This window comes from Pseudophryne corroboree, chromosome 2 (assembly GCF_028390025.1).
Source record: "Pseudophryne corroboree isolate aPseCor3 chromosome 2, aPseCor3.hap2, whole genome shotgun sequence".
Classification (NCBI taxonomy): Eukaryota; Metazoa; Chordata; class Amphibia; order Anura; family Myobatrachidae; genus Pseudophryne; species Pseudophryne corroboree.
The window spans coordinates 523,676,311-523,697,697 of NC_086445.1; the positions used below are offsets into that span (position 1 = coordinate 523,676,311).

Here is a 21,387-nt window from a genome sequence, read left to right on the forward strand (position 1 = left end):
AAAATAACCCACCCAAATCTAACTCTTTCTGCACATGTTATATCTGCCTCCCCTGCAGTGCACATGGTTTTGCCCAATTGCTAACAAAAATCCTGCTGCGATCAACTTGGAATTACCCCCCTTGTTATTATTATTATCCTTTATTTATATGGCACCTTCAGGGTTCCACAGTGCATAACAAAGTACATAAACACATGAGCACACAAGAAAACAGTGGATTACAAAACAAGACAAAGCAAAAAGAAGTACGTGGTATATAAACATTGTTGTGGTCATAGCACTCAAATAAGCAGCAACATGGCAGAAACAAATGATTAAGTCCCATTAAAGTGAGCATGGAGTAGATGATATTATTGGTAGAGAAGCCAAAGCATATGACATTAGAAGGCCCTGCTCATGAGAGCTTACATTCTAAAGGGAAAGGACAGATAGGGTTGTCACAGTCACAGATGGTGTAAACAGTGATCAAGGGACAGATGGTTAGACTGAGAGATTGCAGGGGTTTGGTGAAGATGTGGCTCTTGAGAGCCCGTTTGAAGTTTTGCAGAGAGGTGGACAGTCTAATATGGAGTGGGAGAGAATTCCAGAGGTACAGTATGGAGCACCACGGACAAAATCATGGATGCATGAATGAAAGGAAGTAATCAGTTAGCAGGAGAAGCAGCATTTGAGGAGCAAAGAGGGCGGGAGTGTAAAGAGAGATGAGGTCAGAGATGTACTGTAAACTAGTGATGAGCGGATTCGGTTTTACTCGGTTCTCAAAACCGAATCTTATTGGCTATCCAAAACACGTGACATCAGTGAGCCAATAAGATTCGGTTTTGAGAACCGAGTAAAACCGAGTAAAACCGAATCCGCTCATCACTACTGTAAACGGGACAGGAATGGGTGAGGGCTTTGTAAGTGAGTCTGAGAAGCTTGAATTAAGTTCTTAAGGGGAATGGGAGCCAGTGTAAGCCTTGTAGGGCGTTGCAGTTATGTCACCTTTCCCTACATCCCGCCCCCTCACTATCCCGATGGTTGGCATGCCTACCAACAGGGACTATTCCCATTTGTGGGTGTCCACGACACCCATAGAGTGGTAATAGAACCTGTCCCCCATGCCGGTACTCTGTGTCTGGGATCCGGCATCGGTATGCTGACCGCCAGGATCCCACGTGCCGGTAACATGTTACACACCCCTTGTAGGAGAGGGGAGGCAGATATATACATTTGGAGAGGAAGATGAGCCGGGCAGCAGCATGGAGGACAGATTGGAGTGGAGAGAGGTGAACGTCAAGGAGGCCAGATAGGAGGAGGTTACAGTAGTCCAAGTTGGAGATGACCAGTGAGTGGATAAGTGTCTTAGGGTTCTATTTACTATGCCATGGATGGAGATAAAGTCGACAGAGATAAAGTACCAGCCAATCGGCTCCTAACTGCCATGCCAAAGGCTGTGTTTGAAAAATGTCAGTTAGGAGCCGATTGGCTGGTACTTTATCTCCATCCAATTTATCTCTCTCCAAGGCTTAGTAAATAGACCCTTTAGTAGCATCTACAGTGAGAAAGGGTCTGATCCTGGAGATATATTTGAGATGGAAATGGCAGGACTGTGACATCTATTGAATGTGTGGTTTACAGGAGAGAGAGGAGTCAAGGATATCTCCAAGACAGCGCTCTTGGGGGGCTTCAGGAGATGGCCCTGTTACATGGCAGGTGCAATTACACACTGGCAGTGACGATTAGGCATATATAATTCTACCAATGCAGAATGCGGATGCGTACGCAACTCGAGATGTGTATGGTTTTGCATATGTGCGGACATGCTGTTTTTTGTGCACTTTTAAGTTATTTATGCTCATTTTGTTACCAACTCTGTATTGCCCACCATGTATTATGCTGGGTACATACTGGAGCGATCTCTGGCCCATATGTCGTTTCTGGCCAGATTGTACAGTGTGTAGCAGTGGCGGAACTAGCAAGCGTTGGGCCCAGGTTCGACAAAATGCTTTGACCCCCCCCATCCCATCCAAGTCCACCCCCTCACCCCTGGAGAGGATCTGGTGAGGGAGACCTGCTCAGGGCCAGAGAAATGGATACTTAGCAACAGTGCCGTAACTAGACATTTTAGCACTGTGTGCAAGAAACGGCATTGGAGCCCCACCCCTCCATGCAAAACGGGGGAATATAGGGGCATGGCTTTGTGGGGAAGGGGTGTGGCCACAAAATAATACCAATTCATATAATGGTGCACAGTAGTCTCCATTATTCAAATTACGCCACACAGTAGCGCCACTACACCAGGTAGAGCACCTTTTACACATTACGGCAGACAGTGTCCCCTTTTTATACATTATGGCAGACAGCGTCCCCTTATTACACATTACGTCAGACAGCATCCCCTTATTACACATTACGTCAGACAGCGTCCCCTTTTTACACCTTATGGCAGACAGATTCCCCTTTTTAAACATTACGGCAGACAGCGTCCCCTTTTTACACATTAAGGCAGACAGCGTCCCCTTTTTACACATTAAGGCAGACAGCATCCCCCTTTTTATACATAACAGCAGACAGCGTCCCCTTTTAACACATTACGGCAGACAGCGTCCCCTTTTTACACATAACGGCAGGCAGCGTCCCCTTTTTACACATTACGGCAGACAGCGTCCCACTTTTTACACATTACGGCAGACAGCGTCCCCCTTTTTACACATTACGGCAGACAGCGTCCCCCTTTTTACACATTAAGGCAGACAGCGTCCCCTTTTTACACATTATGGTAGACAGCGTTCCCCTTTTTACACATTACGGCAGACAGCATCCCCTTTTTACACATTATGGCAGACAGCGTCCTCCTTTTTATACATTACAGCAGACAGCATCCCCTTTTTACACATTACGGCAGACAACGCCCCCTTTTTACACATTAAGGCAGACAGCGTCCCCCTTTTCACACATTAAGGCAGACAGCGTCCACTTTTTACACATTAAGGCAGACAGCATCCCCCTTTTACACATAACAGCAGACAGCGTCCCCTTTTTACACATAACGGCAGACAGCGTCCCCTTTTTACACATTACGGCAGACAGCATCCCGCTTTTTACACATTACGGAAGACAGCGTCCCCCTTTTTACACATTACGGCAGACAGCGTCCCCTTTTTACACATTACGGTAGGCAGCGTTCCCCTTTTTACACATTATGGCAGACAGCGTCCCCCTTTTTACACATTATGGCAGACAGCATCCCCTTTTTACTCATTACGGCAGACAGCGTCCCCTTTTTACACATTACGTCAGACAACGCCCCCTTTTTACACATTAAGGCAGACAGCGTCCCCTTTTTACACATTAAGGCAGACAGCGTCCCCTTTTTACACATAACGGCAGACAGCGTCCCCCTTTTTACACATTACGGCAGACAGCGTCCCCTTTTTACTCATTATGGCAGACAGCGTCCCCTTTTTACACATTACAGCAGACAGCGTCCCCCCTTTTTACACATTACGGCAGACAGCATCCCTTTTTACACATTAAGGCAGACAGCGTCCCCTTTTTACACATTAAGGCAGACAGCATCCCCCTTTTTACACAACAGCAGACAGCTTCCCCTTTTAACACATAACGGCAAACAGCGTCCCCTTTTTACACATAATGGCAGACAGCGTCCCCTTTTTACACATTACGGTAGACAGCGTCCCCCTTTTTACACATTACGGCAGACAACACCCCCTTTTTACACATTAAGGCAGACAGCGTCCCCTTTTTACACATTACGGCAGACAGCATCCCCTTTTTACACTTAACGGCAGACAGCGTCCCCTTTTTACACATTAAGGCAGACAGCGTCCCCTTTTTACACATTAAGGCAGACAGCGTCCACTTTTCACACATAACAGCAGACAGCGTCCCCTTTTAACACATTAACGCAGACAGCATCCCCTTTTTACACATAACGGCAGACAGCGTCCCCTTTTTACACATTATGGCAGACAGCGTCCCGCTTTTTACACATTACGGCAGTCAGCGTCCCCCTTTTTACACATTACGGCAGACAGCATCCCATTTTTACACATTATGGTAGACAGCGTTCCCCTTTTTACACATTACAGCAGACAACGCCCCCTTTTTACACATTAAGGCAGACAGCATCCCCTTTTTACACATTAAGGCAGACAGCGTCCCCTTTTTACAAATTAAGGCAGACAGCGTCCACTTTTTACACATAACAGCAGACAACGTCCCCTTTTAACACATAACGGCAGACAGCGTCCCCTTTTTACACATAACGGCAGACAGCGTCCCCTTTTTACACATTACGGCAGACAGCATCCCGCTTTTTACACATTACGGCAGACAGCGTCCCCCTTTTTACACATTACGGCAGACAGCGTCCCCTTTTTACACATTACGGTAGGCAGCGTTCCCCTTTTTACACATTACGGCAGACAGCGTCCCCTTTTCACACATTACGGCAGACAGCGTCCCCCTTTTTACACATTATGGCAGACAGCATCCCCTTTTTACTCATTACGGCAGACAGCGTCCCCTTTTTACACATTACGTCAGACAATGCCCCCTTTTTACACATTAAGGCAGACAGCGTCCCCTTTTTACACATTAAGGCAGACAGCGTCCCCTTTTTACACATAACGGTAGGCAGCGTCCCCCTTTTTACACATTACGGCAGACAGCGTCCCCTTTTTACTCATTATGGCAGACAGCGTCCCCTTTTTACACATTACAGCAGACAGCATCCCCCTTTTTACACATTACGGCAGACAGCGTCCCCCCTTTTTACACATTACGGCAGACAGCGTCCCCCCTTTTTAGAGGGGGGGCAAGAAAGAAAGAAAGAAAGTAAGAATGAATGAATTTTACTTACTCTCGCCAGTCAGGCTCCTCGGTGCAACTTCTGGCAGAGATCCCGGGCAGGGGGGAAGGAGGAGGAGGGAGGTGGAGAAGGGAGCCGCAGCAGTGCTGTGTGATTGGTGGAGGCACTGCTGCTGCTGTCCCTCTCCTTCCCCATAGGCTGTTCTCCGCCGCTTTGAATGTTGAGGCTCCCCCCCCCCCCCTCCGTGTCCGCTGCGATCCTCTCCTGTCCTCAGCGGGCGGCTGTGTGCTATGGGCAGCAGTTGCCCGCAGCACACAGCGGCATGTAATGAGTCAGTTTGACTCATTACATGCTTTGGGCCCCTGGACAGTGGCGGGCCCCAGTGCAAGGCACTGCCTGCACTGGCGGTAGTTCCACCACTGGTGTGTAGGCCAATCTGCATGTTTCCACGGTCACATGTGATATTGTCTGGTTGGCCATGCTGCTCGGCCAACTGGACGATATTTCATGCGTGCCATGCAAAGTAATGAAGGATGGAATGAGGGATCGCTCTGCCCTTCATAACATCAGTCTGATGTGTACCATGGTAACGATATGCAATTTCCACACTTCTGCGCATGCACGCATGGCGATGTGTGCATGTGCACACTGCGATCGCAGTTTAAGAGCTGGTGGGGTGGTCATGGGGTGTCAGCGCTGAATGCTGAAGCGGGCCCTTTATACCTGTTAAGATTGGTTATCGCTGTTTATAATTGTTTATTATTATTACTTGTAGTATTACTCTACCTTTCCATTCCTATGTACTATGAATAATCTATTTAGCAATATTGTACACACTGTAGAATCAATTTGCTGTGAAGGGAAATGGTCAAATGATTTACAGTTTAGTAGAGGAGTATATTTTTCAGTCTGCACTTACATATACACATGAAAGGAACATTGCACCCACTTTAAATAAACATGTAAGAAGATTGGCCATTATCAATAAGAAGTCTGATAACCTTTATTTGCTTTTAAAGGTGCTAAGTCTATGAAATGCGTGTATTTTCTTTAGCACTTGCTGGCTGTGTGAGGAGAGTAAATATACTTGAAACCAATTGTGAAAATGACTGTCAATGAATAATGTATTTTCAAAGATTTCATGTATTTGTATTAGTAAACACCTCTATGGCCTTGCAATGAATCATTTCATATTTCCACTGCATAATATTAAACTTCAGTAGTGAATACAAAGATTTTGGGCTAATTTACACATAAGTGCTGGGAAACATGAAAACTAAGGTGCTTTTAGTCACCAGGGAGTATATTTACTAAAGGTCGATTTTGTTTGTTTTTGTTCGATGTTAGAGCAATGTTAAAGTGATTTTAATAGATGTTGAGCTTCCAGGATTAAAACACACATTTACTAATATTTAAAAATTAATATTAAAAAATCTTCTGTTGGTAAATGTGTGTTTTAATCCTGGAAGCCCAACATCGATTAAAATTGATTTAAAATCAATCTAGCATCGGACAAAAACAAACAAAATCGACCTTCAGTAAATATACCCCCGGGTGTTGCTTGGTCACATATGCACAGTACTATTTGCTAGCTGATTGTAATGCTTATACATGTGTGTATGCATTATGGGGGTCATTCCGAGTTGTTCGCTCGTTAGTTTTTTTCTCAACGGAGCGATTTGTCGCAAACTGCGCATGCGCAATGTTCGCAGTGCACCTGCGCCAAGTAAATTAGCACAAAAGTTTGGTATTTTACTCACGGCCTAACGAAGATTTTTCATCGTTCTTGTGATCGGAGTGTGATTGACAGGAAGTGGGTGTTTCTAGGCGGAAACTGGCCGTTTTATGGGAGTGAGCGGAAAAACGCAGGCGTTTCAGGGAAAAACGCGGGAGTGGCTGGAGAAACGGGGTAGTGTCTGGGCGAATGCTGGGTGTGTTTGTGACGTCAAACCAGGAATGAAACTGACTGAACTGATCGCAGTGTAGGAGTAAGTCTCGAGCTACTCAGAAACTGCTAAGAAATTTCTATATGCAATTCTGCTAATCTTTCGTTCGCAATTCTGCTAAGCTAAGATACACTCCCAGAGGGCGGCGGCTTAGCGTGTGCAATGCTGCTAAAAGCAGCTAGCGAGCGAACAACTCGGAATGAGGGCCTATGTGTGACTCACAGGCAGGCCCTATATGTGAGTGCCAAGCAGTCTGACATATGCTATATTGTTCTTGGCTCACTGGACAAGCACCAGTTTGTGCAAACCTATTTACAATGCTGCGATCCATTATTATTCTCTTATACTGAGTTGCGTGAACATGTGAGGTCACATAGTTTAAATGTAGATCAATATAGGGATCATTGTGCTGATATCTGCATTTCAATATGTATCAGGGACGTGTGGTGAGGTAAATGGCTGATGAGACACTGGCTAGTACCAGAGCCAGATTTACACACAATATATGAGTTAAAAGGCTTTCATGTGGGCATTATACACAGGTGCAGCAGTATATACTGCTGGAAATTTGGTGAGTTTTGATCAGAGATGTGCAGACAAGGTAGGCGGGTGGGGAGGGGAGGAGGGGGGTAGGGGGCCGTGCTTCACCTGTCATAGACCAGTATACTCCAGAGTTTTGACTATAAAAATTATTAGAGTAATACAAACGAGAGTATGACAGAAGAGGCTCTACATGTCACTGATTTGTATGCAGTATTTTGCAATATTCACAAATAAATGCCCATATGTATTAAATAGCAATTGGTCATAGCAAACAATGTTCCATATTATAAACTTTTTAGTTGCATACCCACAGAGGGTTGGGTATGAAATCCCGGAAGTCAGAATACCAACAGTGGGATCCCACCCTTCAGAATCCCGAAGGAATGAGGTAAATATTTTTACTGACCCCTAATTCAATTCTAACCTACCCTTCCTGCAGCCTATCCCTTACCTTCCCCTCATGCAGCCTAACCAAAACCATCCCCTCCCGCAGCCTAACCCTAATTCCTCCCGCAGCCTAACTCTTTCAGTCCCCTACCACAGCTTAACCCTGTCCACCCCCAACAAAGCCTAAACCTAACCCTCCCCTTAGTGCCTAACCCTGACCTCCCCATACATACCTCCGGGGTCTGTCGGATTCTAATGCTCGGGATCCCACTGTCAGGCTTTTGACTGCATCACCCAACATAGCTGGATGCACTTCAGAGCAACTTAATTTGGATACACTAAAAGTGTTTGTGTGCAAGAACAAGCAAGTTTTGTGGTTAGTGATCATGTCCATGTAAAATACTTCCATATCAGCAGGATAAGAGAATTACATTGCTGTACCATTACTCACCCTTCCCACTGAGGTGAGGACACAATATTTGGCAAGGAGTGGAGTTGGGAAATTGTTTACTCAATGAGAGGTAAAAATTTTCAAGAGCGATCAGCAGAGAGACACCTGGGTGTATCATTTCACTCATAAAACTTGTTGTTCAGGTTTCTTTAAAAAGTGTGTTTTGTAAGGCACAGGTAAACTAACCAGGAAAGTGGCAAAAAGTACAGAGTGGAACTTTGCAATACTTATACTTTATTTCATAGTCGACCTTCCAGACTTCAGATGGGATGTAATGCAGTCAGAGATTGACGGAGGTGTGGGTTGCTGGCCAATCTTAGACTTTTTTTTTTTTAAAAGACAGTCACTTAAGTTACAACAAGGTATGGTTTTGCCTTATAAGTGACTGTCCCTTTAAAAAAAGTCCAACATCGTCCGGCAACCCGCACCTCCAGCAATCTCATACTGCATTACATCCCGCCAATTATATGATCAGATTTTTTTATTTTGCTTGAAATAATGAGTAATATTACTAATATTCCTACTACTACTACTACTACTACTACTACTACTAATAATAATAATAATAAATAGTATAAATTATAAGTGTAATGGTATATGGGAGTTACTGCATTTATAATAGATCATTAAGCTGGGTATTGAATGGATTTTAGAGAAACACCCTAATTCTTTTTGTGATGCTTTCTCTCACATTATGGCACACCTATGCAAAATAGCAGACATTTAAGATGATATAATGGGAATTAACAGCTCTTAGGGCAGACACTATTGTATTATCCTGTTTTCTGGCTCTTAAACTGTCTTTGTTTAGCTGATGTAACATGCTGGGAGTTTGCAATAAAATAAGAACCACTGTCTCATCATATGCATTTTTTTATTAAGTCTCTAAAAGTGACAATACCAGTGCTTGTATGGCAGGAACCTAACATTTATCTTATATAGATTTTAAGCTTGCAGGCAGGCTTCTCGTATCTCCTTGTCTGTTTATTAATGTCCAGTCTTGTTTATTATTATTATTATTATTATTATTGTATATGTTACTATTATTGTGGAGCGCTGCAGAGTATTCAAGAGCTAAATAACTAAATTACAATACAGTACTACTACTACTACTACTACTACTACTACTACTACTACTACAACTACTCTACTACTAATAATATTATTTTTAACATTGTTATTTGACCTGCTACTTGCAGGAAAATACAACATAAAAGTACAGTTTCCTAGGCTAAGGTAGGTGGGCACACAATTACTCATATGTTGCTTGTTTTAGGGTGTTAGATCTCACTAGCCCATTGTGCCTCCAGTTAATGCGGCATCCTCATCTACTATTGTTATTATTACACCCCTGCATATACAGGATATTGGTATGTGTTCTAGAGGATTGTGACATATACTGTATACATATTTTGATATTTTTCTCTGTAAGGCTGGGCCATGTGTGTGTCTATATAAATCCCAAAATTTTTAATTTTAATTTCAGAAACCTTTTATATCCTCTTATACTCTGAGGGAGGGGCAAAAAACGCGATACTCAGAGAAGTGTCTGGTTCCGCCCCTCACAGCGATCAGCGGCATCTCCCCTCCATCAGTCCGAGCATGCGCATAAGAAAACTACAATAGCAGAGAGGGTAGGAGTATGGGTCTGCCAGAAGGAACCAGAAAATTGCTGTTCGCATAGGGTTAGACCTATTAACACCATCTAACAGTGACATTAACTACTGAGGCCAAGCATTTTGGAGAATAGTAAAATGGGCCAGACCACAGGCCTTATTAGGAATCATAACTGGACTGTAGTCTTCAGCATTAGTTTGTCTAGCACAAGGGAAATCTCCACTATAACTGGCGTTAGGCTTTTCTTAAAAAGGGATGTGACTAGAACTTTGTGAGGCCCATGCAGACTCATACCTTCAGCACCCCACTGCGGTGCAGTACAAGTAATTAACTGCTGTCTGACTTCTGCGCAATCCTCTTAGCTCTGCACAGCCCTACCCCCCTCCCTACAGCCCTCCTCCTTCCCTAGTACAGCCAACATGGCCAGTGTTAGACACTGAGCCTGCGCAGGGCACATGTAACCCGGCCAAGCATGTCCCTTCTTCCCGGGGGCCCAATCCATGCATCAGTGGTGGCACTAGCGAGTGTAAAAAACATACTTTGCCCCCTCCTCCCCAAAGAAAAACAAAATGAGGTCAGTAACATATGCATATTATGCATGTTCTGGAGAGACGGCTGGGTGTAAGAAAATGGAATGGTGGAGTCAGAGATTGGAGTGCTGGAGGGATGGCTAGGGTGTTAGAGAATGGAGTGCTGGAGAGATGTCTGGGGTGTCACAGAATGGAGAGCTGTAGAGATGGCTGGGGTGTCAGAGAATGGGATGCTGGCGAGATGGCTTGAGTGTCAGAGAATGGGGTGCTGAAGAGGGTGTGGATCATAGAGTTGACCACACTTAGGTTGACAGTGTCTAGGTCGACCACTATTGGTCGACAGTAAGTAGGTCGACATGGTTGCTAGGTCGACAGGGTCTCTAGGTCAACAAGTACAAGGTCAACATGACAGAAGGTCAATTAGTGCACCGTGTCCCCTCGCATGGCTTGCAAGCTTCGGCAAGGTGCCTCACTGCGCTCAGCACAAGTTACCCTTTCCCAATTGTAGTCCACGTGGATCGTAAAGCATGAAAAAGTTCCAAAAATGAAAAAAAAAAAATAAAAAAAAAATTCATGTCGACCTAGAACATGTCGACCTAGAGACCATGTCGACCTAGAAACCATGTCAACCTACTTACTGTTGACCAATAGTGGTCGACCTAGACATTGTCGACCTAAGTGTGGTCCACCTAGAGACCGGATACTGCTGAAGATACGGCTGGGGTATTAGAGAATGTGATACTAGAGAGATGGCCGGGGGTGTCAGAGAATGGGATGCTGGAGAGATGGCTGGATGTCAGAGAATGTGATGCTTATGAGATGGCTGGGGTGTCAGAGAATGGGGTTTTGAAGAGATGGAGGGGGGAGGTGGGTGCAGAAAAAGAGCTGATAAGATGGTTTGGGGGTCACAGAGAATGAGGAGGGTTAGCTTAAAAAGCTCCATTTTGAAAATAAAACAAAAAGAGAAAAAGAAAACCTATAGACATAAAAAAATGGATGAATAACAATGTTAATTAACACACCCAATCGTAACCACTTAAATGGCTAATATTTTTTCCAAAAACTGCTCAGAAATTTTAATTTTGTTATGATTGAATTAGGTTAAGAATTTCCAATATGATTTTATTTCAAAATATTTAAAAAAAGAAAAGAAAAAGGGGCTGCATTTTTACATTCCCCAGTGGCTGCTAATGTCTGCAGCCTCGGGGTGGTGGGTGCTGCCAGGCTACCCGATCATCAGTGGTGAGCTGATGTGGTGAGCAGCATCTGAAGAAAGATTCTCTTCATGCAGCCACACAGTAGGCTTCTGACTGGTCGCATCAGATACGACTATGTCAGTGACAGTCCAGCCTGCGGTGGTCACATCTGATGTGACCATACCAGGCAAGTGTTTACACAGGGACAAAGGAGCATCAGAGAACAGCCATTAGGTTCATCTTATCATACAGACTAATTCAAAGCAGGGGACAGTTTGTTTACAGTTGTAAAGGGCCATTTCAAAGTCTCTGTGGAAGCATCGTGGGTGGGTGGTTTACAGCAAGTTTGGGAGGATGGAGTCAGCCCCACAATGGATCCGCCTGTGTACAGTGAATTCCCACTCCCAGGGTTGCAGCATGTAGAGCAGGTTGTACGCAGCACCCAGGAGGTATATCAATTGAAGTGTGGGAGGAGGAACATGCGAAGCCACATTTCCTGTAAGCAATTCTTGTAAGCAGTCCTGTACTTCTGGACTCCAGACACACACACACACACACACACACACACACACACACACACCAGTGGCTTGTAGGAGTGACTGACCAATAGCAGCCAACGAGCATGACTGCTAGTGGCTTTGGTGTATAGCATTCTCTAATTGGCCCCTAAGAATGACAAGCTTTAGCGACAACCAATCATATTGCAAATGAGAACTGGGAGCGGAGCTTATCATGCAGAGGACGTGAGTCTGTATGCGCAAAGCAAAGTGCACCACAGGAGCTCTTCCAGCACCCGCCCCTAAAAATGACACTGCACACCTCTTGAGTCGCCTGCCCGGGCATCACAGTTGTCTGGCTTCAGACCCCTTCGTACTCCCACTGCTGCTGTGTGTGACTGGGTGTAGGGGGTGCGGCAGGCCCTGAAGGAAGCCCGGGCCCCAAACAGCAGCACCACTTGCACCCACGATAGTTATGCCAGTGCTTAAAAGACATCTACAGTACATCATACAGAAACTGACATTTTGGCATTGGTTTCTCTTTTCAGCAATATACCCCTTAGTGATATCCAAATCACTCACATGCCTTAGTATGACTTATATTCTATATATACCATTGCCATTTTCAAAGTTACTTCTTTTAGCAATTCACAGAGCTGAAAAAGAATTCAGAATCCTGAATAGCAATGATTTAGTGATGTTTGGCACAGATCTAGACTCCAAAGTTCATGCTGAAATTCACTCTGCTAAAAGTTTGCTACAAAATTAAGGTAATTTATGAAACTTACAAACTTTGTACATGCTCCGAAAGCATTATATCTTTCCCTTTTGTGACTTCACAAACCTATATCTGTGTGAGGTCAATTTTATATCAAAACACATAGATTAGCAACAGTGGCAGGCTGGGTCAGGGTGCAAAATGTCTCCCGGGCCGGTGACCTTTTCATCTCCCTGGTCTGGCCACCGATCACTGGACTGCAAAATGTTATAGCACTGGGCTTGCAAAACATATTGCCTTAACTAGGCAGCACGCAGCCATATTATATTACAGACTTTTCTAGCACAACTCTGGCCCTGGCACCACCTCTATTTCCTTTGTGCTGGTGGCCAGTGACTCCAACTCTGCTCTCCAGGCTGGACTGCATAACACATGAATGAAAGTGACTGACTGCCATAGTGTAATACAGAAGGAGACGTGACCATCAACTACAGAGCCTGTTAAGTTACTAGTGATCGCCACACCTCAGGGGCAAATGCAGGATTTCTAGAGTGGGGTTTCCAATGCAGCAGTAGGGCCAGTCCACATGAGCTTAAAGTTTTTTGTTTGTTTTTTTGGATGTGAGCACCTTCCACAATCCAAATTCTCTGCTCTGTGGAGCATTGGAGTAATTTCTGCAAGACAGGAGGAGTGACAAAAGAATCTGGACATACAGTATATGTACACATTTGACTCCTTATAAACTGGATAGTGCTTGTTATACATATTAATAATTAACATTATTGATGGTCTACAGCAGTATTCCCCTAACAGTACATTTTTCTAGATCTCCTCTTTAAAGGGCAATCTTTGGATGCCCTTCTGTTATAGTAACAGGCTGCAATCGTTTAAAGTTTGGTGATCAAGATCAAAGAACTCTTTTCCTTGATGTATTATCACATACCAATAATCTTTGTCTAACAGACTCTAAAGGATTGCAGCCTGCTACTATAACAGAAGGGCATCCAAAGAAAATACACCTCCAGTTAAAAACTTGTAGATGCCAATGATGGGACACAATGGAGATTCTTTATGACTGAAAGTATAGCGAAAAAAACCCCTGAAGAAGTTTCCAATGAGCCGAAACGCATAGAGCAACTGTGTTTTGAAAACTCTGGGTGAAAACACAACTGTGAATGTCCATACTCCTATGAAGGACAAAACTGTATGCATTTAAAAGTGAAACTCTGTGAATTAACTTATTTATACAGAACTGCAACAACACTGTATGAATTATTTTTTTATTGTAATAAATTGCATTATGTATCTATAACGAATGTCAACAGGCTTACTATATATTTTAATTGAAAGGTACATACACTAAGCTCCTCCCAGTATAAATGATCAGATCACCCTACATGTGTGGGTCCTATAGGCGCTCTCTTACAAAAACTTTCCCATACCAGTATTTTCTAGTCCCTCTAACAGGGGACTCTGTTGGATTAGCAGCTAATTATTTAAACCCTCTGTGGCGCAGGATAAGGACATTATTGTTATATATATATATATATATATATATATATATATTTATTACTGCCTCACAGCACTGAGGTCATGGGTTCAATTCCCACCTTGGCTCTAACTGTGTGGGGTATGTATATATTTCCGGTGCTTGCGTGGGTTTCCTCCGGGTACTCCGGTTTCATCCCACAATCCAAAAATATATACTGGTGGGTTAATTGGCTCCAAACAAAATTAACCCTAGTGTGAATATGTGTGCGTGTACATGTGGTAGGAAATATAGATTGTAAGCTCCAATGGGGGAGGGACTCATGTGAATGGCCAAATATTCTCTGCAAAGTGCTGCAGAATATGTGTACGCTATATAAATAACTGAAAAAAAGACCAGTTTTTTCTGAGTAACAGAATGACAAAAAGCTATATTATTAAATATTTGAAACATAAGTACTATTTACAAATTTTACTTTGGGCCTTGTCTAAATAATGTTATATGGTCAATGAGAATACTGTAATTAATACTTTCCCTCAGTCTTTATCCAAATATGTTATTTGCTGTGGAATGCATCCTAACACAAAGGACTACAGTAGTTTACCCATAATGAAAAATACCATTTAGGATTGAGTTCATCAACATAACTTAAAATACAAAGCAATAGTTGCCTTCCCTGCAACAATACCCAGATCTGGCAGGTTCCTCGAAAGCTCAAACATTTTACAATTGTGCTTTTTTCTATCTCTTAAGGGGTGCACAGATGGAGAGATCTGTGCTTAAATTCTAAGCAATCTGACTAGCAGTACAAGGAAAGATGAACATAATACGGTGTACAAAATTAATTGTTTCTCATTTTCACAACTCATTTTTCATAGTTTCCATATGTTATTAGCCTTAGGGGTCTGAATCTCACTGGGATTAATAGAAAAGAATGAACATTCATCTTAAATACTTTGTTTCCCAGTAATTTGGAGCACAACACATTAGGAGCAACCATCGATGGTTCCCATAAATGGTGCCATCAGTGATAACCATTGATGGCACTAAAACCATCTATGGTGAACCATCAATGGTTTTCACCCTTGATGGCCACCACTTGCAGATGCTGGTGGGGCCGTGGGCCAATAAAAAAAATGGGGGTGGGGCTTAGCGGGTGGCCAGGGGTGGGGCTAAGCTCCATGCGGTGACAAAATTGGTTTTATTTAGCTATTGATGACAGAGAACCATTGGCTCTATGTCATTGATGGTAAAACCATCATCCATCGATAGTTAACATCGATGTTTGGCAACTATTGATGGTCGATGCCCATCCCTATAACACAAAAAATATATAGCTTTGCATTTAAAAATGTCCGTTTCCACATACATTCCCAGATATTAAAAGTAATTATTTACCAGTGCTCCTCACAGTGAAATTTGGGATGATGTTGATGTCACTAAGTTGCAGTATTTATTAACTTTGCTCTGAGTTTTAGAAACTGCTGGATAATGGATAACTGATTAAAAGATCCCATATCTTTATTGAAACATAAAGAACAAACTGGTCACGAGTAACAGGTTTGATGATTTGTTACATTTTAGGCTTTATAAGCTCTGGTTTACACTGTTGAAATAGTTTGTGTGGTTTGAATGCATATTACACATATCATATCTCCATAAGAACATCTAGTCTGCTTGTCAATAGCACTATTTGTCATGAGGATTTCAAGTCTTTTTAATTAAATATCTGATCTATTTTCCTGCTCTAGTATAAATCTCCACTCATTCGGTCACATACACCATTGTGTGTGATATGTATTAAGCGTTAAAGCATCAGTGATCTCTTTGCCATTATTTGTTTGCTATTTATGGACAGAGCTGCTACATAAAGGGGTCACTCAACTTGGAAGCCTCATATATACTGTAACACTAAATGTGGTGTTTCTAACTGAATAGCTGGTGTTATGGAATAATCGCATTAGCAGGTCTTATATGGAGTAACAATTACAATATTGCCTATAGTAAAGCAAGCGTATGGTGACTTTATTCCTTTGGTTCTCTGTAAAACAGCAATACATTTTACATGTTAAGGCCACGTTGTGTAGCTTAAGTCAGCTTATTGCTATAAATGTTTACTGGGGAAACAAAATAAAATTTACTGGAATAATGAAACAATCAAAATCTTTATTTAACTAATAATGGGAAAGGGAGGCATCTTGCTAAATTTAAAAATATATATGCATTAATTAAATCTGACACGTAAAAGACACAGAACAATTAGTGAAACAAAGAATATTATTATTATTATTATTATTATTATTATTATTAGCTAAATGCTGATAAAAAATTTTGTTCATTATTTTAGTACCTGTACAGTAAAATATTATTTTTCTTTTGTGTAGCATACTGTATGTAAGCCACCCAGCAAGTTGCTGTGTTTACTTTACTTACTAACTAACTATTGTTATACATCTAGTACATACAGGAATCCGTTGGGGGTTTGGGAAACCACAAACCTTTATAGATAAAGAGAAGTAAGAGGAATGCCTCAACTGACTCCAGATAAAATTGAAACATCTAAACTTGCGCCGGGATCCCAACAGCCGGCAACCTGAAGACCACCCCTAAACTTTTACTATATCTTAGAATGCTATTCTATATTCTATATCTGTGCTGCGCAAACTTGTGTCTCTGTACTCATAACTGCTGACATAGCCAGTTCTTTCTTATACTTTGAGTTTACTATCAATGTTCTTTGTTACATTTAGGAAGTTATTTGTAATTTAAACCATACTGTATTTTGAAAATACAGGTGACATATTAATACTTTGTAATATTCAATGTTCTCACTTTGAAGAATAACAGAGGAGAAAAGGTATTAACTATGCTATATACCACAAGGCAGAACTAGGACATGTCATATGCTCAGATCAATAGAAAATTACAACAGGTAACTAAAGAAAGAGCATTATAGATTAACATAGTCTATAACACAAAAGCAAGGTACTGTATAGATAGCACCTGTTTGCAACAAATAAGATCTTTACAAGCAACTACAGTATTTCTCAGCATTGAAATACTGTTTTATACTGCAGGATTCACAGTTGAAATTGAAAGAATGAACTGCAGCAGTCCTACCTGTGTGGCAGAGGTAAGAGAAGGGTCCTAATAGACTCGAATCTAATACTGTTGTAGAGTCATACAGTGTGCTTGCGCCTTCAGATCTTGCTGAGGTGTGTCCAAGGAAATACCTTAACAGGTTATACCTTGCTGAGAAGGCAGACACATAGAAAGGGGGATGGGGCCCGGGAGAAAGTTGAAAACATTTTTTACAGCTGTGTATATTTGTATAGACTTTATGAAAAAAAGAGATTTCTTTTGAATTTTACCTTTTAACTCATCAAACTCACAAAGGCGTGTATATAGTGTTCTATATATGTAATGGGTATTGCAGACCTGTGGAGCGGCAACGTTTTTCAGAAGTAGCTTTAATTATTATGCATTTCATTTTAGTACATTAATTTGTTTTTCATTGAAGGAACATATAATAGATAAAGGGCGGGTCGTACTAATGTGAAAATGCAGTAGGGGGTTTACCGCATTTACTATGTGTACTAAAGCCCCACCGCTGGGTTTTCAATGCGGGGGGTAACGCAAACTATAACTGACGTCATCCCTATAGAAGCCTATGGGCTTATTCCCTCATCGGTGCTGTCAGAGGGATCCCCTCAGCCGCCATGTGTTACTGCGCATGGGCAGATGGACTCCCGGGTCATAAACCACAAAGTCCAGGAACCGGTAGCCATCTCAAAGGGCAGCTCTTTATCAGGAGAGCTGCCCTTTGCTGTATTAATCACATATGTAGTACAAATACCATAAGTTAGTACATATGCGATTAGTGGGGGTCATTCCGACCTGATCACATGCTAGCTATTACAATAAAAAATAATTCAGAGACCCAAGGCGCAAAACACACTTGTGCAGCCACTTGAGGAAAAAAGGGCCACCTTACCCTTATCGAATAGATAGAACACAATACAAATACTCAAATGAGGCGCTCAGTGTTGTTTCATACAAAATGAATAAATGAAATCATATACTCATAGTCCATAAATGAGATAAGGGCAAAAAAGTCCAACTCCACTGCAAACTTCATGTAGCGGTATGGTGATCTCTTCTAATCCACAAGTATCTCACGATGATATAAAATGGAAAAGGAACAAAATATCATGGTATAGTACGTCCAATCAGATGAAATGATGCAAACAGTGACTAATGCCAATGTAACAAGAGGGTGGCGTACCCCACTCACACAAATTAGAGCTAAACTCCACACATCAAGGTATCTTTGTATGTTGAACTGTAGACAAATTTCATGACATCAAATGCGTACCATTACTCACTCAGAATCACGTATGCATCCTCCCATAACGGCTTCTTTAATGTCCTGCTCCGAAAAACGGACGAGGGAATGGTAATATAAAATCTTATTTATTAAAAATTGAGAGTGAACACATATGACTCAGGGGTGGTAAACCAGTATTCAGCCGTCGGCCTAAAACGGCAAATACCGGCCAGATGTAAATCACAATTACAACCCCAAGAGATACATGAATGTGTCACTATCTGTAAAAGCACCTATCCAACGCGTTTCTCCCCAATTAATGAGGCTTTTTCAAGGAACAAGAGTGCCCTTACCTGTATGGTATTTAAACCAAATCCCCGGATATGAACAATGATTAGATGAATGAATTCAGCTGCGTTGCCATAGCAACACGTCTCCACGAGGTCCCACAATGCAGTGTGGCCGAGTGTAACAGCCGGAGTACTGGCGTGTGCCACGTTAATCTCGGACGGGGAATCTACTTCCGCCCGAAGTGGCATCACATCCGCTCGCACACTCTGGGTGCAGTTTACAATCGCGGACGGGACACTCACTTCCGCCCATAGCAACGCAACTTCCCGTTTGCAGTTGCCATAGTGACACAAGATCCCGTACTCTATCAATGTGGTACATTGTGCATTTTAAACACAATGCATTTGGAGTGTTAACTAAAAAATGAAATATAATGTGGGCATCAAAAGTGAAAAATAATAATAATTAAACACCCACTTCCGCCCAGAATGGCCACCTTAACCAGCAGTGTAGTCATGGCAACATGCAATATCACTAGCTGACACGTAAACAACACCAGGGGACAGATATAATCCAGGACTAAAACAATCCCTTGCACTGATGTATGTGTGTTTAACGTACGCTTGGGGTTATAATTATGTATATCAACAAATATATCAATAACACATACATAAATCATCATAAAACAATGTAAATCAAAATTAAACACAGGAATATCACAAGAACCATCTCAATTCAAATTCATGATTGAGACCATTTGGTGTAAGAGATTGCAGATTGTATATCCACTTCATTTCGCTTTTCGCGAGTCTAATCTCTTTATTGTTGTTTCGCCATTGGTCCTTAGTCACCTCTATACCCCAAAAGGATACGATGTGATCTGTGGAGCAATTATGAATTTCCTTGAAGTGGAGAGAGAAGGGGTGGGTAATTAACCCCTTACGTATATTCCGGAGATGTTCTGTCCAACGGATTTTTAGACTTCTACTGGTTTTACCTATATACAGTTTGTTACAAGAGCATTGTATGGCGTATATAGCATACTTGCTGTTACAGGTGATAAATTGCGAGATCTTATGTGTTTTCCCTTCCCAGTCAAAAGAGGTAAGTTTTCTTACTTTAGAGGGACAATTTTTACACATGCCGCAATCTCCACACCTGTGAAACCCTTGATTTCTAATGACACCCCCTAGTGGTTTATCTATAAATGCACTAGCAGTTAGTTTATCCCTAAGATTAGGCGCTCTTTTGTAAATAAATTTGGGTCTTTCTGGTAAAATGGATGTCAGTACTGGGTCTTTTTTTAGGAGATGCCAATTCTTATGAAACACCCTCTCTATAAATTTATGATGACCATTATATTGTGTGACGAAAGCTAAATTATGCGACATCTCAAGTTGTGGTTTGGTCTTAGTAATCAAAAAGGTTTCCCTATCTAGTTCTGCTATATCATCCAGTGATTTTTGTAGACAGTCAGGTTTATACCCCTTTTCCATAAACTTCTTTTTCATAATCCCCGCTTCTGTAACATAATTTTTATCTTCTGAACAGTTCCGTCGTAGACGGGTGAATTGCCCTTTTGGTACATTTTTCAACCACTGTGACAAATGATTGCTTCTTGTACTAATATAAGTATTCGAGTCAGTGGGTTTAATATAAACTGTAGACTCGATTTTACCATCAGCAATGTATATATGCAAGTCCAAAAAATTTACCTCCATTTTACTGAAATTAAAAGTCAGATAGATGCCCAAAACATTAGTATTAAGATAAGTGAAAAAATCCTGAAGTACACTAACGTCCCCCTTCCATATAAAGAGGACATCATCAATGTACCGCCACCACTGGACCAGGTTCGCCTCCCAGCCATGCCCCGTCCATATGCAATTATCTTCCCATCTGGACATAAAAAGATTCGCATAGCTGGGGGCGAACCTGGTCCCCATGGCGGTACCTACCTCCTGATTGTAATATTCTCCGTCAAAATTAAAATAATTATTGTGAAGTATAAAAGCAATACCCTTCAAAATAAATTCACATAAACCACTCGACATACTGCAAGTGGATAGAGTCTGTTTGACCGCTTCTATTCCATCAGTGTGTTTAATGATAGTATAAAGAGCTGTAACATCCCCCGTCACTAGCCACATGTCATTGTCCCATTGGACCTCTTTAAGTTTATTCAAAACATCCTTAGTGTCCTTAAGGTGCGAGCGCCCCTCAAGAACAAAGGGCTGTAATTGGAAGTCTATATAATGTGACAAATTTGCAGTAATGGAGTTAGTGCCAGCCACTATGGGGCGGCCAGGGGGGTGATGTTCATCTTTGTGTACCTTCGGCAACAAATATAGCACTGGTACAGTGTATTTATCATTAATCAAAAATTCAGCTGTGGTCTTGTCCAGCGTGCCCGTCTCTACATAGTCATCTATTAATTCTCGTAGGCCATTAAGAACTCTACTAGAGGGGTCTGTTCTCAATTTTTTATAGGTTATCCCATCTTTTAGTTGACGCATAGCCTCTTTGACATATGTCGTTCTATTCATGATCACTATGCCCCCCCCTTATCTGCAGGTTTA

The 21,387-nt window shown here is 42.0% G+C and overlaps 1 protein-coding gene across 2 annotated transcripts in view; it reads right to left on the reverse strand.

The window, feature by feature from the left end:
* The window catches only part of LOC135033639 (gap junction beta-3 protein-like), a 61,802-nt gene that overhangs the window by 12,860 nt on the left and 27,555 nt on the right, over positions 1-21,387 (reverse strand). Inside the window, exon 1 of one of the 2 annotated variants that reach the window (XM_063954200.1) lies at positions 17,311-17,395. The exons of the other annotated variant lie outside the window; for it this stretch is intronic. The gene's annotated coding sequence lies outside the window, so the exon portion shown is untranslated. Of the gene's footprint in view, positions 1-17,310; positions 17,396-21,387 lie in introns of those variants that run through there. 2 annotated transcript variants of the gene reach the window in all.